The following is a 6,166-nucleotide window of genomic DNA, read 5'->3' as shown; positions in this document are numbered from 1 at the left end:
AGGGAAAAGAGAAAGGGAGAGGAGAGAGAGAGAGAGAAGAGAGAGGAGAGAGAGAGAGAGATGAGAGAGAAGAGAGAAGAGAAAAGGGGAGAGAGAGAAAGAAGAAGAGAGATGGGAGGAGGGGAGAGAGAGAGAGAGAGAGAGAGAGAGACGAGAGGTGAAGATGAGAGAGGGAGAGAAAGAGTGAGAGAGAGATGAGAGAGAAGAGAGAGAGAGAGAGAGAGAGACATAGAGAGAGAGAGACACATAGAGGAGAGAGACACAAGAGAGAGACACAAAGAGAGAGAGAGAGGACAAAGCGAGAGAGACAGACAGAGAGGAGAGACAGACAGAGAAAGAGACAGACAGAGAGAGACAGATAGAGAGAGAGAGACAGGGGACAGAGGGGAGAGCGAGAGAGAGAGAGGGGAGAGAGATGAGGGGGGGGGGAAAAAAAAGAGAGAGAGGGAGAGATGAGAGGAGAGAGAGAGAGAGAGAGGGGAAAGAGAGAGAATGAGAGAGGGAAAAAGAAAAGTTAAATAGTACAATCAGGAGCAAATGACAAAGACTAAGAGAAGGAATATGCACAAGGACTTATAAAACTCACATCTATCTGCCTTGCATGCAGTGCATCCGCCCCGCTCCATGACCTCAAAGTGTGAGCGCCTTGGTATGTTGCATATGCATTGGAGACATGTACGTACACCTGGCAATATGTATACTATTTTGTCTTCCATTTTTTTAAAGGGAAAAGAGTACATAACCGAATTGGTGAAGTTATAGTTACTATTTACCTTAATTTTATCGGAATATTTATATATCGTTATATACCTGTTGCTCGTATGGTTGCAATCATCCATGCGGCTTTTTATGTATGATCATGTAACCATTTTTGTTAGTCTATCTGTCGGCAGTCTGCCTGCCAATCTGTATGTCTGAGAAGGAGAGATAGACTAGAGGGAGAAGAAAGATGAAGCAAAAAGAAGAGGGAGTAAGGGAGGAGGGAGGAAGGGAGAGACGGAGAGAGAAAGAGAGAGACAGAGAGAGAGAGAGTTTATTCTCCAAAATATACACGAAAGTCCCCAAATATATACACAGCTCTTCCAAGCGCAGCCCCCACGTAGAGATCTTTCTAAAGTACTATTGAATATCTTATACAGCAGAGCCACGAACTTTACGTCAAGAACCGCGACCTCTACTGCAGCCTACAACTGTCGATGGATGCCACGACGTAATAGTTTAGGGTTATAAAATAAATAATGGTGTATATTTGATATGATACCGTAACAGTGAGGTGTAATGACCAAAGATAGTGATAATAATGATAATGATAACGATAAAAACAATAATATTAATAATAATAATGATAATATATGAAGTCTGAAAAAATTCTCAGTCACTTTTATTTTCGTATAAGAGATCGTTTAGGGTTTCCAGTTTCCCCTCTCACCTATCTGTATCTATACGCATATCATCATCTAACTGTATATACCCCCTCCAAAAAAAAAAAAAGTTTATAATACTGTATAAATCCGAAAGGAAACGTAACTAATAACTCAAATTGTCGTGTCATTCAACGCCGTGGAAGTATGTTTTGTGAAAAAATCAAGGGAGTGGAGCTTTATCCTTTCAAAGATTACTTACAGGAAGATTTCTGTTGCTGTCATTGAATTCCGGATCTTATGAATAATCTTCTAGTCAGTCATCTATTCCTAAATAATCTTTCTTTCATGGTTTGTCCTTTTGTCTGTCTGTCTCTTTCTCGGTCTGTCTGTCTGTCCGTCTCTCTCTCTCACACACACACAATCGTAAGGGAAACAAAAGAGTAGACATTTCCAGCGAATCCACTTAAAATAATCTAACTTTCGTAGAGGCTAGAATTAGAGCACCAAGTAAGCAACACTTTATCAGCTTGATAATAAAATGTTATTCAATAAAACCCCGTTTTTCATCACATTTTTTCTCTTCGGAGTAGTAGATTAATTGGGATATATATTTAAATAAATCTGTACGCTACAATCAATTCGTTTTTACATTGCTTTTTATAATGCTTTATCAATAAAGGTATTACTTCCATGACTAGTTTTATAGACACAGATTTTCAATAACCAGTTTTTGTTTGCATCTTACATTAAAGATAGTCGTAATCTGGTACATTATATAAATGCTATAATTTGACTGAAAGAAATTACCGACAAAAATGAGAAAGTAAATGATAGGCAACTCATGGAAAAGTTTAATACAGACACGGTTCAACACCAAAGACTCAAATAAGTTGTTTTAACTCGCCTTATCCAGACAAGCAAATTAGATTCACAAAGCCTAATGTCCCTAAATGGCAAGCGAATAATTAGTTTAGTCATTAATTACCATTAATTCCAGACCGCTCTGTACCTTAGTCGAGAGAAAGTTCAGCGTTTAAGAAGCAGAATCCCAAGCAGCGTCGAGATGAGGAACACGCGCACGCTTACAGCTTCTTTCTGCTCCGATGCGGGCTTAGGACTCGATTGGCGGGGAGAATGTTGAAACAGAGGTTAATTAAGTCTTTGTCTCTCTTTATCTGCCCACCTATCTATTTACATTATGTCTTTGTCTTTCTTCATCTGTTTACCTATCTATTTACATTATGTCTTTGTCTCTCTTCATCTGTCTACCTATCTATTTACATTATGTCTTTGTCTCTCTTTATCTGCCTACCTATCTATCTACATCAAGTCTTTGTCTCTCTTCATCTGTCTACCTATCTATTTACCGATGAAGACGTGTACGTATGTATTTGATGATGATGATACTCTGCCTAAACGTGATAGTGCATAGGTAGTTATGTAGCCTAGTTTACAACTGCCAAAGCCTGACTCCATATGGGGTTTACATCGTCTGACGCAAATGAAATGTGAATAAACTATCCTTACTTCATTCTAACGTACGCCTTCGTTTGGGAAATATTAATTCATGTTATGCATAAATGAAAGGCTCAATCAATGTATAACTCCTGATTTCGCTTAAGATGTGATTGTTATTCACAATTTTGACCTTATTTAACAAGCTATAACTCACGATTTCATTACAGAATTTAAGTATATTAAATACGGCGTAAAAGGTGCTTAACAGATTAAAAATATCCGAATAACTCAAATTTTCACTACATAAAAAGTAGGCATGACATAATTACGAAATTACCTATGCTTAATTTCAAAGATACACCTTAATTTTGCAATTATTTTGTCAAAGTGATTAAAAAGCGAAGTATAACTCACAATTTCGGTAAAGCAGCTGTGAGGTGTGAAAAATTAGCTAATGCTGTCGTCCACACTCAAGACTTGATTTATGTTTGTTTACTAAACACGTCTGTCTGCTCCTGTGTTCGCGTACCTGCGATGGCCGCGTCTTCGGTTTAAAGCTGTTTAATTATTTTCATTTGTAATGGGTATATGCATCCCTAGTAATTGCAATATAAATTGAACTGTTATCCTAATGATTTACCAGGTTATTTATGAATTTTCAGTCTCATAATCATATATTACTTTCCGTAATGATGATCATGTCAATATAATATATCATATGATAATATAAATAATAATCAGGTTGTTTTGTTAATAATAATGGATAGTGTAAACGTAATTACGATTATAATGGTAATAGTAATGATGATAATGATGATGCTAATAATGATAATACTAGTAATAATAATGATAATAATGACAATACTGAAACTACTACTAATACTACTGCCAATAATAATGATGATAATGATCATAACAATAATAATGATGATAGTAACAATAGTAGTAGTGATTGTGACAATAATAATAATAACAATAATGATGATAATGATAGTAAGAATGATAATATTAACAATAACAACAATAATAACAATAGTAATAATAATAGTCATAATAATAATAATAATAATAATAATAATAATAATAATGATAATAGTAATAATGACAATAATAATAATGGTAATGATACTACTACTACTACTACAATAAAAAGGAAAATGAAAATGATAATAATGATAATGATGAGGATGCTTATTATAATGATAATGCTAATGATCATAATAATGATGACGATAATAATAAAGATAATATTAAAGATAATGATAATGATGGTGGTAATGATAATAATAATGATAATAATAATGATAATAATAATAATAATAATAATGATAATAATGATAATACTATTACTTATACTACTACTGTTACTATCACTAATGATAATGCCAGTAACAATAAAAAACAACAATCCCAGTGATAAGAACAGCAACAATAATAGTAATGACAATGGTATTTTTAAATTTTTGATTATCACTATCATTATTATCCTCTTCACTACCATTATCATCATTATCATCAATCATCATTCATTTTCAGTCTTTATAGCTATTTTCGGAATATTTATGTTATCAAAGTTTGCAACAAGGAAAATTATTAGTGAACTTTCATATTGATTGGATAGATGTGTATAAATATGAATGAATTATTGCGGTCGAAGATCATAAAACATTTGAAAGTCGACGTGAAACCACTAAAAAAAAAAAAAAAAAATCCCATTCATAAATCCTTCCTCTGATATATTTTTTCTCACTCTAGCAAGATGCATCAATAACTTGCATTAACAATTTGAATGAGGAGGGAGAGGGAGACGCCAAGAGGAAGGGAAGGGAGAGAGGAGAAGGAGAAGGGGAAGAGAAGGAGACAAAGAGGAGATGGTGGGGTAGGGGGAAGGGGTAAGGGGAGAGAGGGAGAGGTTCGCGTGGGGGGAGGAGGTGGCAGGACAATGGAAGGAGAGAAGGTGGGATGGGTGAAGGAAAGAGGAGAGAAGGACAGAGGAGGAGAGGGTGGGATGGGGGAGAGGAGGAGGGAAGGAGAGAAAAGGAGGTGGTGAGGTGGGGGAAGGGGAGGAGGAGAGAGGGGGGGGGAGAGGGTAGCGTGTGGGGAAGGAGGTAGCTGGAAAGAGGGGAAAGGGTTGGCGTGGAAAGGTTTAAAGGGAAAGGGAAGAGGGGGTGATTTGGGTGAGGGGAAGAGGAAGAGAGACGGAGGGAAAACAAGAAGGTTGGATAGGGGAAAGAAGGGGGGAGAGGAGAGAAGAGGTGTTGCGATGGGAAAGAAAATGGAAGGGTGGCCTAAGAAAAAGGAGGAATGAACGAGAGGAGAAGAGAGGGTGTTTAGGAAGAGGGAGGGGACGAAGCAGGGGTGTGGGGAGGGGGAGGGGGGGGGTGGGGCTACACACTCAAGTATATTTGCAATTGCGTGGACGGAGCAGGCATCATTTGCGTTTAAGCATTTTGGTTTTTTCTTCCCGGGAAAAATTTGGGAAAGAAATTGATGAAAATTAAGGGGGGAAAGAGAAGGGGGGAAGAAGAGATAGAAATGAGAGAGAGAGGGGGAGGGGAGAGGGAAGGAGAGGGATGAGAGAGGAAAACGAGAGAGTGAGGGGAGAAGGAAGGAGGGGGAAAGGGGAGAAGGATGTGAGAGAGGGAGAGAAGATGGGGAAGGGAATGGGGAGAAGAAAAAGGGAAGGTGGGGAAAAGGAGAAGGCTAAGGGATGGTGGGGGGGAAAGGCAGGGGGGGGGTGGGAAAAAAGGGAAAAAGAGGAAAAAAGAGAAGGGGAGGGGGGAAGGGGGAGGAAAAAGAGGGGGGAGGGGGAGAGAGAGAGAGAGAAAATTTATGGAAGGAGAGAGAGAGATGGAAGAGGAGAGGCTTAGAGGGAAAGGGAGATGGGGGCAGAGAGGGGACATGTGAGGGGGTGGGAACGGGGGTGGGAAATGATAAGGAAAGTAGAGAGGGAGAGATAGAAAGAGGGGAGGAGAGGCGTAAGGGGTAGGAGATGGGAAAGAGGGGGAAAGGGAAAGAGTGGGTAAGGATGGGATGATAGTGAAGAAGAAGAGGTAGATAGGAAGATTAGATAGAAGAAGAAAAGATGTTAGAGATAGAGAGAGAGAGAGAGGGAAGAGGAGGAGATGAGAGAGAGTTGATGAGAGAGAGGAGGGAAGAAGTGAGAGGAGGAGAGAGAGAGAGAGAGGAGAGAGAGAGAAGAAAGTGTGAGATAGAGAAAGGGCAAGAACTAGATGAGAGAGAAATCAGCAGAATTGTAAAAAGAAAACAAAAAGGGAAAAAGAAAAAGAACCCAGAATTTTCCCTTTTAAAAAAAGCTTTGTTCTCTCCTTCTTCATTTCCTC

At 38.5% G+C, this 6,166-nt stretch overlaps 1 protein-coding gene across 1 annotated transcript in view; it reads right to left on the bottom strand.

Moving 5' to 3' along the window:
* The window catches only part of LOC125038091 (enoyl-[acyl-carrier-protein] reductase, mitochondrial-like), a 26,225-nt gene extending 22,886 nt beyond the window's left edge, over positions 1 to 3,339 (bottom strand). The window contains exon 1 of the mRNA XM_047631353.1: positions 3,237 to 3,339. The gene's annotated coding sequence lies outside the window, so the exon portion shown is untranslated. The remainder of the gene's footprint in view (positions 1 to 3,236) is intronic.
* Between the last annotated feature and the right edge of the window lie 2,827 nt (positions 3,340 to 6,166).

The sequence above is a fragment of the Penaeus chinensis genome, chromosome 24 (assembly GCF_019202785.1).
Source record: "Penaeus chinensis breed Huanghai No. 1 chromosome 24, ASM1920278v2, whole genome shotgun sequence".
Lineage (NCBI taxonomy): Eukaryota > Metazoa > Arthropoda > Malacostraca > Decapoda > Penaeidae > Penaeus > Penaeus chinensis.
This window is presented reverse-complemented; position numbering and strand designations above follow the sequence as displayed.